This window comes from Pseudophryne corroboree (assembly GCF_028390025.1).
Source record: "Pseudophryne corroboree isolate aPseCor3 chromosome 3 unlocalized genomic scaffold, aPseCor3.hap2 SUPER_3_unloc_4, whole genome shotgun sequence".
NCBI classification, from domain to species: Eukaryota; Metazoa; Chordata; class Amphibia; order Anura; family Myobatrachidae; genus Pseudophryne; species Pseudophryne corroboree.
In genome coordinates this window covers 979,248-1,003,925 of record NW_026967530.1, presented here as the reverse complement: position 1 = coordinate 1,003,925, position 24,678 = coordinate 979,248, and the positions used below count along the sequence as shown (strand labels likewise).

The following is a 24,678-nucleotide window of genomic DNA, read 5'->3' as shown; positions in this document are numbered from 1 at the left end:
TACTCACGGCATTACGAGGTTTTTTCTTCGTTCTGGTGATCGTAATGTTATTGACAGGAAGTAGGTGTTTCTGGGCGGAAACAGGCCGTTTTATGGGTGTGTGCGAAAAAACGCTACCGTTTCTGGGAAAAACGCGGGAGTGGCTGGAGAAACGGGGGAGTGTCTGGGTGAACGCTGGGTGTGTTTGTGACGTCAAACCAAGAACGACAAGCACTGAACTGATCGCAGATGCCGAGTAAGTCTGGAGCTACTCAGAAACTGCTAAGAAGTGTCTATTCGCAATTTTGCTAATCTTTCGTTCGCAATTTTAATAAGCTAAGATTCACTCCCAGTAGGCGGCGGCTTAGTGTGTGCAAAGCTGCTAAACGCAGCTTGCGAGCGAACAACTCGGAATGAGGGCCTGTGTCTCTGTAAACAAGCTATTGTCTGTTGCAGATGACACAGAAGCAAATCCATAGATTGTGCCAGGATTAATAAGTCGTTGAGGTATGGAAAAACCTTATCCCCTGCTGACGGAGATAAGCCGCCATTACCACCATAATATTGGTGAATACTCTGGGGGCTGTGGCCACTACAAATAGTACTGAAAATGTTGTTGGAGGATAGCAAACCTGAGATAGCTCTGATGGGACAATGCTATAGGAACATGTAGGTAAGCATCCTGGATATTCAGGGATACCATAAAATCCAAGAAGGGGCAGAGGAAACTTTTTTTCTGGGGGCAGTTATAGTTATAAAATGTAACTTTAATTACTGTACTTTAAAAACAATAAGTATTGCAATCACATACAGATAGACAAACATCCCATATAACATAGTTGTAGATAATAGCCGAGATAATAAATTATCTTGCTGTAATAAATGCTTCAAATAGCCAATGCGCAGTTCACGGATAATTCAGAAAGCTTGAGCAAAATAATAATTTTTCAAAACTGCAACCATATTTTCAAGGTCTCCTAGATAATTCCTATTGATACAGCAGTTAACACAGTTCACAGTGCAGATACTGAATACAGCTGGTAAAGAATAATAATGACTCCAAACAACAATCCCCAATGAGTCCACACCACAGAATATCCCACAAAATTGCCAAATAGTTGAGGATATATGATACATCAATGAGGAAGGATACTTACTAATAGAACTATATAGGAAGGAAGCGGCCACAAACAGCCTTCTACACAGGAAGAGCTCCCACTTTCCACCAACAATTAGAAACTTACCTAAGGGTGAATTCCTACGATTAAGGAGGAATTGTACCACTATCCAGGCAAATAAAGAAAAGAGTCAAGAACTTATGACAAGACTTCTGGAACGAGGGTACAGCAAACAATCAATCAAGACTGCAAAATTCCATGCCGCAAAGACAAATCGAGAAACCCTTCTCTTCCCAAAAAACGAAAATAAAAGAGAAACCACATCAATCAGATTTGTAACCAACTATTGCAACGAATGGAGAGGACTACAGGAGATACTTCAGAAACTCTGGCAAGTTCTTCTGACTGATGAGGCGAAAATCCAACAACCTAAGGGACAAATTGGTGAGAAGCCACTATGTTGGTAACCCCAGGAGAGAACCCAAACTCAGGGGTACCTACCCATGTGGCAAATGTAAGGCCTGAGATCATATGGCCAGAAAGGAGACCATAATAGACAGAGATGGTAATGAAATCAAGTTGAAACAAATCTTTAACTGTGACGTTGTGGGATTGGTATACTGCCTAGAGTTTCTTCTGCCCCTTCTTGTATATATGTTCCTCATACTCTCAGGGGAGCACCTTCACCTGAGATATTTCTAAGTGGAATTGGACAAAACCATGGTACTTATAGTACACTGTGGAACAATATATTCTTAGCAATTGATTCACACCCTAATTGATACACCTGTGCTCAGGTCTTCTCCTCCCCTTTTCCCTTCAAATACCATAAAATCCTCCTGCTCTATGGCCAAAATAATGGAAGGTAAAGTCTCCATATGAAACAGATGCACCCAATGTACTTGTTCAGCACCTTGAGATTGAGTATGGGCCGGAACAACCCATTTGGCTTCTGGACTAGAAACAGGTTAGAATAAAAACCTTGTCCTCGTTGTGCAGGAGAAACTGGAATTATCACTCCTCATTGAAGCAACTTCTGAGCTGCCTCTTGTAAGGCCCTGGCCTTCATTTCTACTGATGACGGGCTGGTACAAAAAAACCTTTGTGGAGGGTGTTCCTTGAAAGCAAAGTCATAACCGTGAGATACCGCTTCTTGCACCCAGGCATCTGTGGTGGACTGCAGCCAGATCTGTGCAAACTGAAGAAGTCTGCCTCTCACCCTGGGGTCCCCCAGGTGGAGGCTAGCACTATCAGGCTGATGGCTTACCTTCTGACTCTGGTAGCCCAATGCTTTTTAGTCTTACCAGACTTGTCAGATTGAGACTGTTTGCCGTAACCCTTCCCTTTTGCTTTTCATTCAGTCCAAAAGGGCCAAAAAGCTGGAAACCTAGGTTTGGATTTGTATGTGGAAGGAAACTTCACTTTCTGGGAATCTGCTTCTGACTCCAAAATACTGTTTAATACTTTACCAAAAAGAATATCTCCAGTAAAAGGCAAAGACTCTAGAACCTTCTTGGACTCCATCTTGGATTCTTAGATCTTCTTGGATTTCCATCAGCTGTTCTGACCCAGGAAACTCAGTCCTATCTTTTTTGGGATGTTTAAACACAGGTGCCTTAGATTTTACCAAAGGCTCTGCTGTCTCCTCTAAGGGTAGAATGGATTTCATAGCACTAATTAGCTCAGGTATGTCCACTGAGCTGAGGCCTTCCTCCTCGTCTCTGTACACAGACCTAGAGTGCGATGAGTCCTCATCCTCTGATGAGTCCTCATCTGAAACATGTGTAGACTGTGCAGATGATGTAGTTTTAGGTCTACGTCTGTGCAAAAGTAGCCCATGGGGTTTCAACTTAAACCTGTGCCTGCCTCGGCTTATTTAAGAGACTTTGGTGAAAGCTAAAACAATTTGCACATAATCCATTTTGAACCAGATCCTGTGAGGTTAACGCAGCTTTGCAAGACAAACATGAAATGAGTGTTGGTGCTGCTGTGGAGAGTGTATCCTCCTCACCCTTGCCGCTCTTAGACATGATAAATAAATCACACACCTGTACAGTGTTAACTACACAATTTGTGACTGCAATCACTTTAAAATTGTGTTAAAGTGACATACAATCCGATTCATCCCTGCTTTGCACCAGCATTGAGGATCGATATATACACAGAAACTGACAGGAATAGTAAAGTCAGCAATCACACTAGCAATCAGTCACATGTTATACATTAGTATAATAAGCAATATGAGCACATCATCAACTACAGATACATTTCAAGTATGTAGGAGAAACATATTACTGCATTACCTTATATAGGAGTTTAAACGTATTCAGTCGGAACCAGCAGCAATAGTTTACAGACTCATCTGCATCAGGCACTTATCCAACTATCCTTTCTTAAAGGTAGATAGAGACTTAGGGGGAAATTTACTAAGATTCGTATTTTCCAGATTCAGGTCAAAGTTCAATCACGAATGACATCGACAGTGTAAAATTGCAACTTTCAGCTGCTCAGCGGTGACGTCACTTTAGGTCAACCGCAGGGCAGAAAGTTCCCAGCATTGGTTACAATGGAGCGCATAGGCGCTACATTGTAACACTGCCGTGTGCCGCCTGTCATTCAGTACAGGAGCACACAGACGATCAGGAGAGTGCTACAACGTGGCGCTCCCTGATTGGCTGAAGAAACCCACTTAGACAGAAGTCAGAGTGGGTTTCTGGCAGTCGGGAAAAGGGGATCCATGTGCAAACATGGGCCCCCTTTTAGTGCGTGGCTCGGGTGTCCGGTTTTTTTTTTTTTTGCAAGTACGTGGATTACACCTGGATTCCCCGTGGACCCTGGACCCCTGGATCTCGTGAGTATAATTTCTTCAACAGGTACCCCTTGGATTCTACTGGAGAAGAGGACCGACCTGCGTGGGAACATAAGGTAAGTATGTATGTATGTGTGTATGTATGTAATAAAATTATACTTTCACGGTGTGTGTGTCTTGTGTTTTTTTGGGTATTTTTTTAGTAGTAGTAGTACTACAGGTACCAGCGGGCCCGTTTTTCCGGCGCATGCTGGTACTTGTGGTTCTCCAAGTACCAGGATGCGGGGGAGGCTTGCTGGGACTTGTAGTACTGCTACTAAAAACAATATCTTTTCTTTTACACAAAAGGCTATCAGCCCCCCCATCCGCAGCCCATTGGATGGGGGGGACAGCCTCGGGCTTCACCCCTGGTCCTTGGGTGGCTGGGGGGGGGGACCCCTTGATTGAAGGGGTCCCCACTCCCCCAAGGTACCCCGGCCAGGGGTGACTAGTTGGATTTTTGATGCCACGGCCGCAGGGCACTATATAAAAGTGACCCCCGGCTGTGGCATTATCTGTCCAGCTAGTGGAGCCCGGTGCTGGTTTTAAAAATACGGGGGACCCCTACTCTTTTTGTCCCCCGTATTTTTGGGACCAGGACCAGGCGCAGAGCCCGATGCTGGTTGCTTAAATATGGGGGAACCCCTGTCATTTTTCCCCCCGTATTTTTGCAACCAGGATCGGCTCAAAGAGCCCGAGGCTGGTTATGCTTAGGAGGGGGGACACCACGCAATTTAAAAAAAAAAAAAAAAACACTTTCCCACACCTTCCCACTGATAGACATGCACGGATCTCATGGATCCCTGCATGCCTATCCAATCACGGGAAAAAAATATAGGTCTGGGTTTTTTTTGGCACTTTTTTACGAGTTGTAATTTTTCACGGCAGTGTTTGGTTTTTTTTTGCTTTGCACTTCTTAGTAAATGACCGAGATTCATACTTAAACAGCCGCGTTTTGACCGATGGTGTATTCATTCGTAATTTTTTTCCTAGGACTTCAAAATATTACGAATGCCCTCATCACTGCCGTGATTATTGCTTAGTAAATTACCGAGATGACACTTTGATGAAAAAACGGCATCTCGGTCAAAATCGGGAGCTTAGTAAATTTACCCCTTAGTGCTGTATCACCCGGCTCAGGAGAGTGGGATACAGGGAGACTTCACCTCGCTTCCAGGATCGATCAATACGTTAGTGAATGCTGAGTGGATCCAGACGCTATTAGTGAACACAATCGCCCCGTGAACCTACAGTGAACACAGACGCCCAAGTGAACACCGACGCAGGAGTCACACAGCCGCCTATGCTGCAACCGGGTCCTTTTAGATACACAGTATCTCAGACGGAAGCAGGAAATCAGTTCATGGCGGGAGACTTGGAGGAAACTGGTCATGAACCGTGGGAGGGGCGACCAGGGGAGCGTCTGACTCCCCACTGCTGACATCAACCCTAGGGATCGCGGCCTCATACTACCCCTGGAGCCTATGATACATGAGGCCTAGCGCTGGTGTACCCGAGGTAGCAGCCGTGTCAGGGACTGTTTGGTAGTCTCCATCCTGGAACAGTGCGGCTGTGTCTGTATTCCCCTGCTAAGCAGAACCGATGCCTTACCTTCTCCCCGTGCTCCGGCCACAGCCTGGTAACGTCTGCTGGACCTGCTAGTATATCCAACACAGACGCCCGCCGAAACAGCAATGTACTCATGGGTAAGCGTTGTCGCGGCCTGGTGAAGAGTTGTTGGAGCGACGCTTTCTAAGGTACGTATAAGACGCTGTTTAGAAAGATCACTCAAGAAAAATAGTAAGACTATAAAAATAAAATAAGAAAGCCAGGAGGTGGGGAAATACGGACGGGCCCATTGCATGCTGGGAGGAAGAAAATAAGAATTTACTTACCGATAATTCTATTTCTCGTAGTCCGTAGTGGATGCTGGGGACTCCGTAAGGACCATGGGGAATAGCGGCTCCGCAGGAGACAGGGCACAAAAATAAAAGTTTGACCACTAGGTGGTGTGTACTGGCTCCTCCCCCTATGACCCTCCTCCAAGCCTCAGTTAGGATACTGTGCCCGGACGAGCGTACACAATAAGGAAGGATTTTGAATCCCGGGTAAGACTCATACCAGCCACACCAATCACACCGTACAACTTGTGATCTGAACCCAGTTAACAGCATGATAACAGAGGAGCCTCTGAAAAGATGGCTCACAACAACAATAACCCGATTTTGTTAACAATAACTATGTACAAGAATTGCAGACAATCCGCACTTGGGATGGGCGCCCAGCATCCACTACGGACTACGAGAAATAGAATTATCGGTAAGTAAATTCTTATTTTCTCTGACGTCCTAGTGGATGCTGGGGACTCCGTAAGGACCATGGGGATTATACCAAAGCTCCCAAACGGGCGGGAGAGTGCGGATGACTCTGCAGCACCGAATGAGAGAACTCCAGGTCCTCCTTAGCCAGGGTATCAAATTTGTAGAATTTTACAAACGTGTTCTCCCCTGACCACGTAGCCGCTCGGCAGAGTTGTAATGCCGAGACCCCTCGGGCAGCCGCCCAAGATGAACCCACCTTCCTTGTGGAGTGGGCATTTACAGATTTTGGCTGTGGCAGGCCTGCCACAGAATGTGCAAGCTGAATTGTGCTACAAATCCAACAAGCAATCGTCTGCTTAGATGCAGGAGCACCCAACTTGTTGGGTGCATACAGTATAAACAGCGAGTCAGACTTTCTGACTCCAGCCGTCCTTGAAATATATATTTTCAGGGCTCTGACAACGTCCAACAACTTGGAGTCCTCCAAGTCGCTAGTAGCCGCAGGCACTACAATAAGCTGGTTCAGGTGAAACGCTGATACCACCTTAGGGAGAAAATGCGGACGAGTCCGCAGTTCTGCCCTGTCCGAATGGAAAATCAGATATGGGCTTTTGTAAGATAAAGCCGCCAACTCTGACACTCTCCTGGCCGAAGTCAGGGCCAGTAGCATGGTCACTTTCCATGTAAGATACTTCAAATCTACCGATTTGAGTGGCTCAAACCAATGAGATTTGAGAAATTCCAACACTACATTGAGATCCCACGGTGCCACTGGAGGCACAACTGGGGGCTGTATATGTAGCACTCCCTTGACAAAGGTCTGGACTTCAGGAACTGAAGCCAATTCTTTCTGGAAGAAAATCGACAGGGCTGAAATTTGAACCTTAATGGACCCTAATTTTAGGCCCATAGACAGTCCTGTTTGCAGGAAGTATAGGAATCGACCCAGTTGAAATTCCTCCGTCGGGGCCCTCCGGGCCTCACACCACGCAACATATTTTCTCCAAATGCGGTGATAATGTTGTGCGGTCACATCCTTCCTGGCTCTAATCAGGGTAGGGATGACTTCCTCCGGAATGCCTTTTTCCTTCAGGATCCGGCGTTCAACCGCCATGCCGTCAAACGCAGCCGCGGTAAGTCTTGGAATAGACAGGGTCCCTGCTGAAGCAGGTCCCTTCTTAGGGGTAGAGGCCACGGATCTTCCGTGAGTATCTCTTGAAGTTCCAGGTACCAAGTCCTTCTTGGCCAATCCGGAGCCACGAGTATCGTTCTTACGCCCCTTTGCCGTATAATTCTCAATACCTTGGGTATGAGAGGCAGAGGAGGGAACACATACACTGACTGGTACACCCATGGTGTTACCAGAGCGTCCACAGCTATTGCCTGAGGATCTCTTGACCTGGCGCAATACCTGTCCAGTTTTTTGTTGAGGCGGGACGCCATCATGTCCACCATTGGTTTTTCCCAACGGATCACAAGCATGTGGAAGACTTCTGGATGAAGTCCCCACTCTCCCGGGTGAAGGTCGTGTCTGCTGAGGAAGTCTGCTTCCCAGTTGTCCACTCCCGGAATGAACACTGCTGACAGTGCTATCACATGATTTTCCGCCCAGCGAAGAATCCTTGCAGCTTCTGCCATTGCCCTCCTGCTTCTTGTGCCGCCCTGTCTGTTTACGTGGGCGACTGCCGTGATGTTGTCCGACTGGATCAACACCGGCTGACCCTGAAGCAGAGGTTTTGCCTGGCTTAGAGCATTGTAGATAGCTCTTAGCTCCAGAATATTTATGTGAAGAGACGTCTCCAGGCTCGACCACACGCCCTGGAAGTTTCTTCCCTGTGTGACTGCTCCCCAGCCTCTCAGGCTGGCATCCGTGGTCACCAGGATCCAATCCTGTATGCCGAATCTGCGGCCCTCTAACAGATGAGCACTCTGCAACCACCACAGAAGAGATACCCTTGTCCTTGGAGACAGGGTTATCTGCTGGTGCATCTGAAGATGCGACCCGGACCATTTGTCCAGCAGATCCCACTGGAAAGTTCTTGCGTGGAATCTGCCGAATGGAATCGCTTCGTAAGAAGCCACCATTTTTCCCAGGACTCTTGTGCATTGATGTACAGACACCTTTCCTGGTTTTAGGAGGTTCCTGACAAGTTCGGATAACTCCCTGGCTTTCTCCTCCGGAAGAAACACCTTTTTCTGAACAGTGTCCAGAATCATCCCTAGGAACAGCAGACGTGTTGTCGGGGTCAGCTGGGATTTTGGAATATTTAGAATCCACCCGTGTTGTTGCAGCACTATTTGGGATAGTGCTACTCCGACCTCTAGCTGTTCTCTGGACCTTGCCCTTATCAGGAGATCGTCCAAGTAAGGGATAATTAATACGCCTTTTCTTCGAAGAAGAATCATCATTTCGGCCATTACCTTGGTAAAGACCCGGGGTGCCGTGGACAATCCAAACGGCAGCGTCTGAAACTGATAGTGACAGTTTTGTACCACGAACCTGAGGTACCCTTGGTGTGAAGGGCAAATTGGGACATGGAGGTACGCATTCTTGATGTCCAAGGACACCATAAAGTCCCCTTCTTCCAGATTCGCTATCACTGCTCTGATTGACTCCATCTTGAACTTGAACTTTTGTATGTACAGGTTCAAGGACTTCAGATTTAGAATAGGTCTCACCGAGCCGTCCGGCTTCGGTACCACAAATAGCGTGGAATAATACCCCTTTCCTTGTTGTAAGAGGGGTACCTTGACTATCACCTGCTGAGAATACAGCTTGTGAATGGCCTCCAAAACCGTCGCCCTGTCGGAGGGAGACGTTGGTAAAGCAGACTTCAGGAACCGGCGAGGTGGAGACGTCTCGAATTCCAACCTGTAACCCTGAGATACTACCTGCAGGATCCAGGGGTCCACTTGCGAGTGAGCCCATTGCGCGCTGAAATTCTTGAGACGACCCCCCACCGCACCCGAGTCCGCTTGTGAGGCCCCAGCGTCATGCAGAGGATTTTGCAGAAGCGGGGGAGGGCTTCTGCTCCTGGGAAGGTGCTGCTTGCTGCAGTCTCTTACCCCTTCCTTTTCCTCGGGGCAGATATGAATGGCCTTTCGCCCGCTTGTTCTTATGGGAACGAAAGGGCTGCGGCTGAAAAGACGGTGTCTTTTTCTGCTGGGAGGTGACCTGAGGTAAAAAGGTGGATTTTCCGGCTGTAGCCGTGGCCACCAAGTCCGATAGACCGACCCCAAATAACTCCTCCCCTTTAAACGGCAAAACTTCCATATGCCGCTTGGAATCCGCATCACCTGACCACTGTCGCGTCCATAAACTTCTTCTGGCAGAAATGGACAGCGCACTTACCCTTGATGCCAGAGTGCAAATATCCCTCTGTGCATCTCGCATATAAAGAAAAGCATCCTTTATTTGCTCTATAGTCAATAAAACATTGTCCCTATCCATGGTATCAATATTTTCAATCAGGGACTCTGACCAAGCTACCCCAGCACTGCACATCCAGGCTGTCGCTATAGCTGGTCGTAGTATAACACCAGTATGTGTGTATATACTTTTTAGGATATTTTCCAGCTTCCTATCAGCTGGCTCCTTGAGGGCGGCCGTATCAGGAGACGGTAATGCCACTTGTTTTGATAAGCGTGTGAGCGCCTTATCCACCCTAGGGGGTGTTTCCCAGCGCGCCCTAACCTCTGGCGGGAAAGGGTATAAAGCCAATAACTTTTTTGAAATTAGCAGTTTTTTATCGGGGGTAACCCCACGCTTCATCACACACTTCATTTAATTCATCTGATTCAGGAAAAACTACAGGTAGTTTTTTCACACCCCACATAATACCCCTTTTTGTGGTACATGTAGTATCAGAAATATGTAACGCCTCCTTCATTGCCGTGATCATGTAACGTGTGGCCCTACTGGAAAATATGTTTGTTTCTTCACCGTCGACACTGGAGTCAGTGTCCGTGTCTGTGTCGACCGACTGAGGTAATGGGCGTTTTACAGCCCCTGACGGTGTTTGAGACGCCTGGACAGGTACTAATTGGTTTGCCGGCCGTCTCATGTCGTCAACCGACTGTTGCAGCGTGCTGACACTATCACGTAATTCCATAAATAAAGCCATCCATTCCGGTGTCGACTCCCTAGGGGGTGACATCACCATTACAGGCAATTGCTCCGCCTCCACACCAACATCGTCCTCATACATGTCGACACACACGTACCGACACACAGCAGACACACAGGGAATGCTCTTATAGAAGACAGGACCCCACTAGCCCTTTGGGGAGACAGAGGGAGAGTTTGCCAGCACACAGCAAAGCGCTATAATTATATAGGGACAACCTTATAATAAGTGTTCCCTTATAGCTGCTTATAATATATAGCAATATCGCCAATAAATGCCCCCCCTCTCTGATTTTACCCTGTTTCTGTAGTGCAGTGCAGGGGAGAGCCTGGGAGCCTTCCTACCAGCGGAGCTGTGTGAGGAAAATGGCGCTGTGTGCTGAGGAGATAGGCCCCGCCCCCTTTTCGGCTGGCTCTTCTCACGGTTTTTTTTAGTAATCCTGGCAGGGGTTAAATACATCCATATAGACCCGGGGGCTATATGTGATGTATTTTTAGCCATATAAGGTATTTACATTGCTGCCCAGGGCGCCCCCCCCAGCACCCTGCACCCTCAGTGACCGCAGTGTGAAGTGTGCTGAGAACAATGGCGCACAGCTGCAGTGCTGTGCGCTACCTTTATGAAGACTGGGATGTCTTCTGCCGCCGATTTCTGGACCTCTTCTCTCTTCAGCGTCTGCAAGGGGGCCGGCGGCGCGGCTCCGGTGACCCATCCAGGCTGTACCTGTGATCGTCCCTCTGGAGCTAAGTGTCCAGTAGCCTAAGAAGCCAATCCATCCTGCACGCAGGTGAGTTGGAAATCTCTCCCCTAAGTCCCTCGTTGCAGTGAGCCTGTTGCCAGCAGGACTCACTGAAAATAATAAACCTAACATAACTTTTACTCTAAGCAGCTCTTTAGGAGAGCCACCTAGATTGCACCCTTCTCGGCCGGGCACAAAAACCTAACTGAGGCTTGGAGGAGGGTCATAGGGGGAGGAGCCAGTACACACCATGTGATCCTAAAAGCTTACTTTTTGTGCCCTGTCTCCTGCGGAGCCGCTATTCCCCATGGTCCTTACCGAGTCCCCAGCATCCACTAGGACGTCAGAGAAAGATTTTATATACAGTATAATACATATCAGTGATGACATTGCTGTGTGTGTGTATATTACAGTGTATGAGGTATAACAGGGATATAATATATAGTATAATACAGATCAGTGATGACATTGCTGTGTGTGTGTGTATATTACAGTGTATGAGGTATAACAGGGATATAATATACAGTATAATACAGATCAGTGATGACATTGCTGTGTGTGTGTATATATTACAGTGTATGAGGTATAACAGGGATATAATATACAGTATAATACAGATCAGTGATGACATTGCTGTGTGTGTATATTACAGTGTATGAGGTATAACAGGGATATAATATACAGTATAATACAGATCAGTGATGACATTGCTGTGTGTGTGTATATTACAGTGTATGAGGTATAACAGGGATATAATATACAATATAATACAGATCAGTGATGACATTGCTGTGTGTGTGTATAGTACAGTGTATGAGGTATAACAGGGATATAATATACAGTATAATACAGATCAGTGATGACATTGCTGTGTGTGTATATTACAGTGTATGAGGTATAACAGGGATATAATATACAGTATAATACAGATCAGTGATGACATTGCTGTGTGTGTATATTACAGTGTATGAGGTATAACAGGGATATAATATACAGTATAATACAGATCAGTGATGACATAGCTGTGTGTGTGTATATTACAGTGTATGAGGTATAACAGGGATATAATATACAGTATAATACAGATCAGTGATGACATTGCTGTGTGTGTATATTACAGTGTATGAGGTATAACAGGGATATAATATACAGTATAATACAGATCAGTGATGACATTGCTGTGTGTGTGTATATTACAGTGTATGAGGTATAACAGGGATAGAATATACAGTACAATACAGATCAGTGATGACATTGCTGTGTGTGTGTGTATATTACAGTGTATGAGGTATAACAGGGATATAATATACAGTATAATACAGATCAGTGATGACATTGCTGTGTGTGTGTGTATATTACAGTGTATGAGGTATAACAGGGATATAATATACAGTATAATACAGATCAGTGATGACATTGCTGTGTGTGTGTATATTACAGTGTATGAGGTATAACAGGGATATAATATACAGTATAATACAGATCAGTGATGACATTGCTGTGTGTGTGTGTGTGTGTATATTACAGTGTATGAGGTATAACAGGGATATAATATACAGTATAATACAGATCAGTGATGACATTGCTGTGTGTGTATATATTACAGTGTATGAGGTATAACAGGGATATAATATACAGTATAATACAGATCAGTGATGGCATTGCTGTGTGTGTGTGTGTGTATATTACAGTGTATGAGGTATAACAGGGATATAATATACAGTATAATACAGATCAGTGATGACATTGCTGTGTGTGTGTATATTACAGTGTATGAGGTATAACAGGGATATAATATACAGTATAATACAGATCAGTGATGACATTGCTGTGTGTGTGTATATTACAGTATATGAGGTATAACAGGGATATAATATACAGTATAATACAGATCAGTGATGACATTGCTGTGTGTGTATATTACAGTGTATGAGATATAACAGGGATATAATATACAGTATAATACAGATCAGTGATGACATTGCTGTGTGTGTATATTACAGTGTATGAGGTATAACAGGGATATAATATACAGTATAATACAGATCAGTGATGACATTGCTGTGTGTGTGTATATTACAGTGTATGAGGTATAACAGGGATATAATATACAGTATAATACAGATCACTGATGACATTGCTGTGTGTGTGTATATTGCAGTGTATGAGGTATAACAGGGATATAATATACAGTATAATACAGATCAGTGATGACATTGCTGTGTGTGTGTATATATTACAGTGTATGAGGTATAACAGGGATATAATATACAGTATAATACAGATCAGTGATGACATTGCTGTGTGTGTATATTACAGTGTATGAGGTATAACAGGGATATAATATACAGTATAATACAGATTAGTGATGACATTGCTGTGTGTGTGTGTATATTACAGTGTATGAGGTATAACAGGGATATAATATACAGTATAATACAGATCAGTGATGACATTGCTGTGTGTGTGTGTGTGTATATTACAGTGTATGAGGTATAACGGGGATATAATATACAGTATAATACAGATCAGTGATGACATTGCTGTGTGTGTGTGTATATTACAGTGTATGAGGTATAACAGGTATATAATATACAGTATAATACAGATCAGTGATGACATTGCTGTGTGTGTGTATATTACAGTGTATGAGGTATAACAGGGATATAATATACAGTATAATACAGATCAGTGATGGCATTGCTGTGTGTGTGTGTATATTACAGTGTATGAGGTATAACAGGGATATAATATACAGTATAATACAGATCAGTGATGACATTGCTGTGTGTGTATATTACAGTGTATGAGATATAACAGGGATATAATATACAGTATAATACAGATCAGTGATGACATTGCTGTGTGTGTATATTACAGTGTATGAGGAATAACAGGGATATAATATACAGTATAATACAGATCAGTGATGACATTGCTGTGTGTGTATATTACAGTGTATGAGGTATAACAGGGATATAATATACAGTATAATACAGATCAGTGATGACATTGCTGTGTGTGTATATTACAGTGTATGAGGTATAACAGGGATATAATATACAGTATAATACAGATCAGTGATGACATTGCTGTGTGTGTGTGTGTGTATATAACAGTGTATGAGGTATAACAGGGATATAATATACAGTATAATACAGATCAGTGATGACATTGCTGTGTGTGTGTGTGTGTGTGTGTGTGTGTGTGTGTGTGTGTATATTACAGTGTATGAGGTATAACAGGGATATAATATACAGTATAATACAGATCAGTGATGACATTGCTGTGTGTGTGTGTATATTACAGTGTATGAGGTATAACAGGGATATAATATACAGTATAATACAGATCAGTGATGACATTGCAGTGTGTGTGTGTATATTACAGTGTATGAGGTATAACAGGGATATAATATACAGTATAATACAGATCAGTGATGACATTGCTGTGTGTGTATATATTACAGTGTATGAGGTATAACAGGGATATAATATACAGTATAATACAGATCAGTGATGACATTGCTGTGTGTGTGTATATTACAGTGTATGAGGTATAACAGGGATATAATATACAGTATAATACAGATCAGTGATGACATTGCTGTGTGTATATTACAGTGTATGAAGTATAACAGGGATATAATATACAGTATAATACAGATCAGTGATGACATTGCTGTGTGTGTGTGTGTGTGTATATTACAGTGTATGAGGTATAACAGGGATATAATATACAGTATAATACAGATCAGTGATGACATTGCTGTGTGTGTGTATATTACAGTGTATGAGGTATAACAGGGATATAATATACAGTATAATACAGATCAGTGATGACATTGCTGTGTGTGTGTATATTACAGTGTATGAGGTATAACAGGGATATAATATACAGTATAATACAGATCAGTGATGACATTGCTGTGTGTGTGTGTATATTACAGTGTATGAGGTATAACAGGGATATAATATACAGTATAATACAGATCAGTGATGACATTGCTGTGTGTGTATATTACAGTGTATGAGGTATAACAGGGATATAATATACAGTATAATACAGATCAGTGATGACATTGCTGTGTGTGTGTGTATATTACAGTGTATGAGGTATAACAGGTATATAATATACAGTATAATACAGATCAGTGATGACATTGCTGTGTGTGTGTATATTACAGTGTATGAGGTATAACAGGGGTATAATATACAGTATAATACAGATCAGTGATGACATTGCTGTGTGTGTATATTACAGTGTATGATGTATAACAGGGATATAATATACAGTATAATACAGATCAGTGATGACATTGCTGTGTGTGTGTGTGTATTACAGTGTATGAGGTATAACAGGGATATAATATACAGTATAATACAGATCAGTGATGACATTGCTGTGTGTGTGTGTGTATATTACAGTGTATGAGGTATAACAGGGATATAATATACAGTATAATACAGATCAGTGATGACATTGCTGTGTGTGTGTGTGTGTGTGTGTGTGTGTGTGTGTGTGTGTGTGTGTGTGTGTGTATATTACAGTGTATGAGGTATAACAGGGATATAATATACAGTATAATACAGATCAGTGATGACATTGCTGTGTGTGTATATTACAGTGTATGAGGTATAACAGGGATATAATATACAGTATAATACAGATCAGTGATGACATTGCTGTGTGTGTGTGTGTGTGTGTGTGTGTGTGTGTATATTACAGTGTATGAGGTATAACAGGGATATAATATACAGTATAATACAGATCAGTGATGACATTGCTGTGTGTGTGTGTATATTACAGTGTATGAGGTATAACAGGGATATAATATACAGTATAATACAGATCAGTGATGACATTGCAGTGTGTGTGTGTGTGTGTGTGTGTGTATATTACAGTGTATGAAGTATAACAGGGATATAATATACAGTATAATACAGATCAGTGATGACATTGCTGTGTGTGTATATTACAGTGTATGAGGTATAACAGGGATATAATATACAGTATAATACAGATCAGTGATGACATTGCTGTGTGTGTGTGTGTGTGTGTGTGTGTGTGTATATTACAGTGTATGAGGTATAACAGGGATATAATATACAGTATAATACAGATCAGTGATGACATTGCTGTGTGTGTGTATATTACAGTGTATGAAGTATAACAGGGATATAATATACAGTATAATACAGATCAGTGATGACATTGCAGTGTGTGTGTGTGTGTGTGTGTATATTACAGTGTATGAGGTATAACAGGGATATAATATACAGTATAATACAGATCAGTGATGACATTGCTGTGTGTGTGTGTGTATTACAGTGTATGAGGTATAACAGGGATATAATATACAGTATAATACAGATCAGTGATGACATTGCTGTGTGTGTGTGTGTGTGTGTGTGTGTGTGTGTGTGTGTGTGTGTGTATTACAGTGTATGAGGTATAACAGGGATATAATATACAGTATAATACAGATCAGTGATGACATTGCTGTGTGTGTGTGTGTGTGTGTGTGTGTGTGTGTGTGTGTGTGTGTATATTACAGTGTATAAGGTATAACATGGATATAATATACAGTATAATACAGATCAGTGATGACATTGCTGTGTGTGTATATTACAGTGTATGAGGTATAACAGGGATATAATATACAGTATAATACAGATCAGTGATGACATTGCTGTGTGTGTATATTACAGTGTATGAGGTATAACAGGGATATAATATACAGTATAATACAGATCAGTGATGACATTGCTGTGTGTGTGTATATTACAGTGTATGAGGTATAACAGGGATATAATATACAGTATAATACAGATCAGTGATGACATTGCTGTGTGTGTGTGTGTATATTACAGTGTATGAGGTATAACAGGTATATAATATACAGTATAATACAGATCAGTGATGACATTGCTGTGTGTGTGTATATTACAGTGTATGAGGTATAACAGGGATATAATATACAGTATAATACAGATCAGTGATGACATTGCTGTGTGTGTATATTACAGTGTATGAGGTATAACAGGGATATAATATACAGTATAATACAGATCAGTGATGACATTGCTGTGTGTGTGTATTACAGTGTATGAGGTATAACAGGGAAAAAATATACAGTATAATACAGATCAGTGATGACATTGCTGTGTGTGTGTGTGTATATTACAGTGTATGAGGTATAACAGGGATATAATATACAATATAATACAGATCAGTGATGACATTGCTGTGTGTGTGTGTGTGTATATTACAGTGTATGAGGTATAACAGGGATATAATATACAGTATAATACAGATCAGTGATGACATTGCTGTGTGTGTGTATTACAGTGTATGAGGTATAACAGGGATATAATATACAGTATAATACAGATCAGTGATGACATTGCTGTGTGTGTGTGTATATTACAGTGTATGAGGTATAACAGGGATATAATATACAGTATAATACAGATCAGTGATGACATTGCTGTGTGTGTGTATATTACAGTGTATGAGGTATAACAGGGATATAATATACAGTATAATACAGATCAGTGATGACATTGCTGTGTGTGTATATTACAGTGTATGAGGTATAACAGGGATATAATATACAGTATAATACAGATCAGTGATGACATTGCTGTGTGTATATTACAGTGTATGAGGTATAACAGGGATATAATATACAGTATAATACAGATCAGTGATGACATTGCTGTGTGTGTGTATATTACAGTGTATGAGGTATAACAGGAATATAATATACAGTATAATACAGATCAGTGATGACATTGCTGTGTGTGTGTGTGTGTGTGTGTGTGTGTGTGTGTGTGTGTGTGTTATATATTACAGTGTATGAGGTATAACAGGGATATAATATACAGTATAATACAGATCAGTGATGACATTGCTGTGTGTGTATATTACAGTGTATGAGGTATAACAGGGATATAATATACAGTATAATACAGATCAGTGATGACATTGCTGTGTGTGTGTATATAACAGTGTATGAGGTATAACAGGGATATAATATACAGTATAATACAGATCAGTGATGACATTGCTGTGTGTGTATATTACAGTGTATGAGGTATAACAGGGATATAATATACAGTATAATACAGATCAGTGATGACATTGCTGTGTGTGTGTGTATATTACAGTGTATGAGGTATAACAGGGATATAATATACAGTATAATACAGATCAGTGATGACATTGCTGTGTGTGTGTATATTACAGTGTATGAGGTATAACAGGGATATAATATACAGTATAATACAGATCAGTGATGACATTGCTGTGTGTGTATATTACAGTGTATGAGGTATAACAGGGATATAATATACAATATAATACAGATCAGTGATGACATTGCTGTGTGTGTGTGTGTGTGTGTGTGTGTGTGTGTGTGTGTGTGTGTATATTACAGTGTATGAGGTATAACAGGGATATAATATACAGTATAATACAGATCAGTGATGACATTGCTGTGTGTGTATATTACAGTGTATGAGGTATAACAGGGATATAATATACAGTATAATACAGATCAGTGATGACATTGCTGTGTGTGTGTATTACAGTGTATGAGGTATAACAGGGATATAATATACAGTATAATACAGATCAGTGATGACATTGCTGTGTGTGTGTGTATATTACAGTGTATGAGGTATAACAGGGATATAATATACAATATAATACAGATCAGTGATGACATTGCTGTGTGTGTGTGTGTATATTACAGTGTATGAGGTATAACAGGGATATAATATACAGTATAATACAGATCAGTGATGACATTGCTGTGTGTGTGTATTACAGTGTATGAGGTATAACAGGGATATAATATACAGTATAATACAGATCAGTGATGACATTGCTGTGTGTGTGTGTGTATATTACAGTGTATGAGGTATAACAGGGATATAATATACAGTATAATACAGATCAGTGATGACATTGCTGTGTGTGTATATTACAGTGTATGAGGTATAACAGGGATATAATATACAGTATAATACAGATAAGTGATGACATTGCTGTGTGTGTATATTACAGTGTATGAGGTATAACAGGGATATAATATACAGTATAATACAGATCAGTGATGACATTGCTGTGTGTGTGTGTGTATTACAGTGTATGAGGTATAACAGGGATATAATATACAGTATAATACAGATCAGTGATGACATTGCTGTGTGTGTGTGTATATTACAGTGTATGAGGTATAACAGGGATATAATATACAGTATAATACAGATCAGTGATGACATTGCTGTGTGTGTGTGTGTATATTACAGTGTATGAGGTATAACAGGGATATAATATACAGTATAATACAGATCAGTGATGACATTGCTGTGTGTGTATATTACAGTGTATGAGGTATAACAGGGATATAATATACAGTATAATACAGATAAGTGATGACATTGCTGTGTGTGTATATTACAGTGTATGAGGTATAACAGGGATATAATATACAGTATAATACAGATCAGTGATGACATTGCTGTGTGTGTGTGTGTATTACAGTGTATGAGGTATAACAGGGATATAATATACAGTATAATACAGATCAGTGATGACATTGCTGTGTGTGTGTGTATATTACAGTGTATGAGGTATAACAGGGATATAATATACAGTATAATACAGATCAGTGATGACATTGCTGTGTGTGTGTATATTACAGTGTATGAGGTATAACAGGGATATAATATACAGTATAATACAGATCAGTGATGACATTGCTGTGTGTGTATATTACAGTGTATGAGGTATAACAGGGATATAATATACAGTATAATACAGATCAGTGATGACATTGCTGTGTGTGTGTGTATATTACAGTGTATGAGGTATAACAGGGATATAATATACAGTATAATACAGATCAGTGATGATATTGCTGTGTGTGTGTGTATATTACAGTGTATGAGGTATAACAGGGATATAATATACAGTATAATACAGATCAGTGATGACATTGCTGTGTGTGTGTATATTACAGTGTATGAGGTATAACAGGGATATAATATACAGTATAATACAGATCAGTGATGACATTGCTGTGTGTGTATATTACAGTGTATGAGGTATAACAGGGATATAATATACAGTATAATACAGATCAGTGATGACATTGCTGTGTGTGTGTGTATATTACAGTGTATGAGGTATAACAGGGATATAATATACAGTATAATACAGATCAGTGATGATATTGCTGTGTGTGTGTGTATATTACAGTGTATGAGGTATAACAGGGATATAATATACAGTATAATACAGATCAGTGATGACATTGCTGTGTGTGTGTATATTACAGTGTATGAGGTATAACAGGGATATAATATACAGTATAATACAGATCAGTGATGACATTGCTGTGTGTGTATATTACAGTGTATGAGGTATAACAGGGATATAATATACAGTATAATACAGATCAGTGATGACATTGCTGTGTGTGTATATTACAGTGTATGAGGTATAACAGGGATATAATATACAGTATAATACAGATCAGTGATGACATTGCTGTGTGTGTATATTACAGTGTATGAGGTATAACAGGGATATAATATACAGTATAATACAGATCAGTGATGACATTGCTGTGTGTGTATATTACAGTGTATGAGGTATAACAGGGATATAATATACAGTATAATACAGATCAGTGATGACATTGCTGTGTGTGTGTATATTACAGTGTATGAGGTATAACAGGGATATAATATACAGTATAATACAGATCAGTGATGACATTGCTGTGTGTGTGTATATTACAGTGTATGAGGTATAACAGGGATATAATATACAGTATAATACAGATCAGTGATGACATTGCTGTGTGTGTGTATATTACAGTGTATGAGGTATAACAGGGATATAATATACAGTATAATACAGATCAGTGATGACATTGCTGTGTGTGTATATTACAGTGTATGAGGTATAACAGGGATATAATATACAGTATAATACAGATAAGTGATGACATTGCTGTGTGTGTGTGTATATTACAGTGTATGAGGTATAACAGGGATATAATATACAGTATAATACAGATCAGTGATGACATTGCTGTGTGTATATATTACAGTGTATGAGGTATAACAGGGATATAATATACAGTATAATACAGATCAGTGATGACATTGCTGTGTGTGTGTGTATATTACAGTGTATGAGGTATAACAGGGATATAATATACAGTATAATACAGATCAGTGATGACATTGCTGTGTGTGTATATTACAGTGTATGAGGTATAACAGGGATATAATATACAGTATAATACAGATCAGTGATGACATTGTTGTGTGTGTGTATATTACAGTGTATGAGGTATAACAGGGATATAATATACAGTATAATACAGATCAGTGATGACATTGCTGTGTGTGTGTGTATATTACAGTGTATGAGGTATAACAGGGATATAATATACAGTATAATACAGATCAGTGATGACATTGCTGTGTGTGTATATTACAGTGTATGAGGTATAACAGGGATATAATATACAGTATAATACAGATCAGTGATGACATTGCTGTGTGTGTGTATATTACAGTGTATGAGGTATAACAGGGATATAATATACAGTATAATACAGATCAGTGATGACATTGCTGTGTGTGTGTATATTACAGTGTATGAGGTATAACAGGGATATAATATACAGTATAATACAGATCAGTGATGACATTGCTGTGTGTATATTACAGTGTATGAGGTATAACAGGGATATAATATACAGTATAATACAGATCAGTGATGACATTGCTGTGTGTATATTACAGTGTATGAGGTATAACAGGGATATAATATACAGTATAATACAGATCAGTGATGACATTGCTGTGTGTGTATATTACAGTGTATGAGGTATAACAGGGATATAATATACAGTATAATACAGATCAGTGATGACATTGCTGTGTGTGTGTGTATATTACAGTGTATGAGGTATAACAGGGATATAATATACAGTATAATACAGATCAGTGATGACATTGCTGTGTGTGTGTATATTACAGTGTATGAGGTATAACAGGGATATAATATACAGTATAATACAGATCAGTGATGACATTGCTGTGTGTATATATTACAGTGTATGAGGTATAACAGGGATATAATATACAGTATAATACAGATCAGTGATGACATTGCTGTGTGTGTATATTACAGTGTATGAGGTATAACAGGGATATAATATACAGTATAATACAGATCAGTGATGACATTGCTGTGTGTGTATATTACAGTGTATGAGGTATAACAGGGATATAATATACAGTATAATACAGATCAGTGATGACATTGCTGTGTGTGTGTATATTACAGTGTATGAGGTATAACAGGGATATAATATACAGTATAATACAGATCAGTGATGACATTGCTGTGTGTGTGTATATTACAGTGTATGAGGTATAACAGGGATATAATATACAGTATAATACAGATCAGTGATGACATTGCTGTGTGTGTATATTACAGTGTATGAGGTATAACAGGGATATAATATACAGTATAATACAGATCAGTGATGACATTGCTGTGTGTGTGTATATTACAGTGTATGAGGTATAACAGGGATATAATATACAGTATAATACAGATCAGTGATGACATTGCTGTGTGTGTGTATATTACAGTGTATGAGGTATAACAGGGATATAATATACAGTATAATACAGATCAGTGATGACATTGCTGTGTGTGTGTATATTACAGTGTATGAGGTATAACAGGGATATAATATACAGTATAATACAGATCAGTGATGACATTGCTGTGTGTGTGTATATTACAGTGTATGAGGTATAACAGGGATATAATATACAGTATAATACAGATCAGTGATGACATTGCTGTGTGTGTATATTACAGTGTATGAGGTATAACAGGGATATAATATACAGTATAATACAGATAAGTGATGACATTGCTGTGTGTGTATATTACAGTGTATGAGGTATAACAGGGATATAATATACAGTATAATACAGATCAGTGATGACATTGCTGTGTGTGTGTATATTACAGTGTATGAGGTATAACAGGGATATAATATACAGTATAATACAGATCAGTGATGACATTGCTGTGTGTATATATTACAGTGTATGAGGTATAACAGGGATATAATATACAGTATAATACAGATCAGTGATGACATTGCTGTGTGTGTGTGTATATTACAGTGTATGAGGTATAACAGGGATATAATATACAGTATAATACAGATCAGTGATGACATTGCTGTGTGTGTATATTACAGTGTATGAGGTATAACAGGGATATAATATACAGTATAATACAGATCAGTGATGACATTGTTGTGTGTGTGTATATTACAGTGTATGAGGTATAACAGGGATATAATATACAGTATAATACAGATCAGTGATGACATTGCTGTGTGTGTGTGTATATTACAGTGTATGAGGTATAACAGGGATATAATATACAGTATAATACAGATAAGTGATGACATTGCTGTGTGTGTGTGTATATTACAGTGTATGAGGTATAACAGGGATATAATATACAGTATAATACAGATCAGTGATGACATTGCTGTGTGTGTGTATATTACAGTGTATGAGGTATAACAGGGATATAATATACAGTATAATATAATATAACATCAGGGATTATTACGCTGCAGGACACATACTCACCGTGTGATATCAGGGAATGAGATGAGGAATCAAAGCATGCTGGGTAGTGTAGTACATATCAGGTGACCACTAGAGCTTCCCTATCAGATGACACATTTGTCCTCTTCCAGGTGGCCATTTTGTGTAGGGTTAATAACTCCATGAAGGCTCTCAGGCTTCTGTAATATGGATGCTACTTAATTTGTAAGGCTAGTGCTGGTTGTAACTGTGTCACATGACTGTGCTGTTTGTGGGTCACATGAGTGTGAGAGCCAATCATAACAGAGTGGACAGTCATATGACTGTGAGAGCCAATCAGTGCAGAGTGCATTGTCATATGACTTTATGTCACATGACTGTGAGAGCTAATCAGAGCAGATACTGCAGTGTCACATGACTGTGAGAGCCAATAAGAGTAGAGAGTGTAGCAGTGGAGGTGTCAGTGAGTACGGAGCACATACAGAATAATGAGGTTGGGGTGTGACTGCTGCTACTATGGGGACAGTGAATCCTTTAATTGTATTAGTGCCATTTTTTTCTCGTTTACTTCGGTTTTATTTAAAGATATTTGGATATTTCCGATGATTTTTGTTTTTTATTTTTGAATTCTGACACACTTCTTTAAAATTGTTCAATATTTAATTATAGAAAACAGCGATCGCCGGACTTTTTTGATCAATAGCAAAACAATGAGACTGGGAGTTTTAGTAACATGTTGATGCGCTTCTCTTCTCTTTTCTGCCAATTGTTGCTCTAGATTCGGATTCTGGACTCCTGATCCGTTTAATCTAAAACATTCGGTAATTTCTCATCACCTATGGAGCTATGCGCATTATTTTCATGTA

General features: G+C 40.1%; 1 protein-coding gene across 1 annotated transcript in view; it reads right to left on the bottom strand.

The window, feature by feature from the left end:
* Positions 1-24,059, bottom strand: part of LOC134984194 (zinc finger protein 260-like) — a 69,403-nt gene extending 45,344 nt beyond the window's left edge. The window contains exon 1 of the mRNA XM_063949824.1: positions 23,855-24,059. The gene's annotated coding sequence lies outside the window, so the exon portion shown is untranslated. The remainder of the gene's footprint in view (positions 1-23,854) is intronic.
* Between the last annotated feature and the right edge of the window lie 619 nt (positions 24,060-24,678).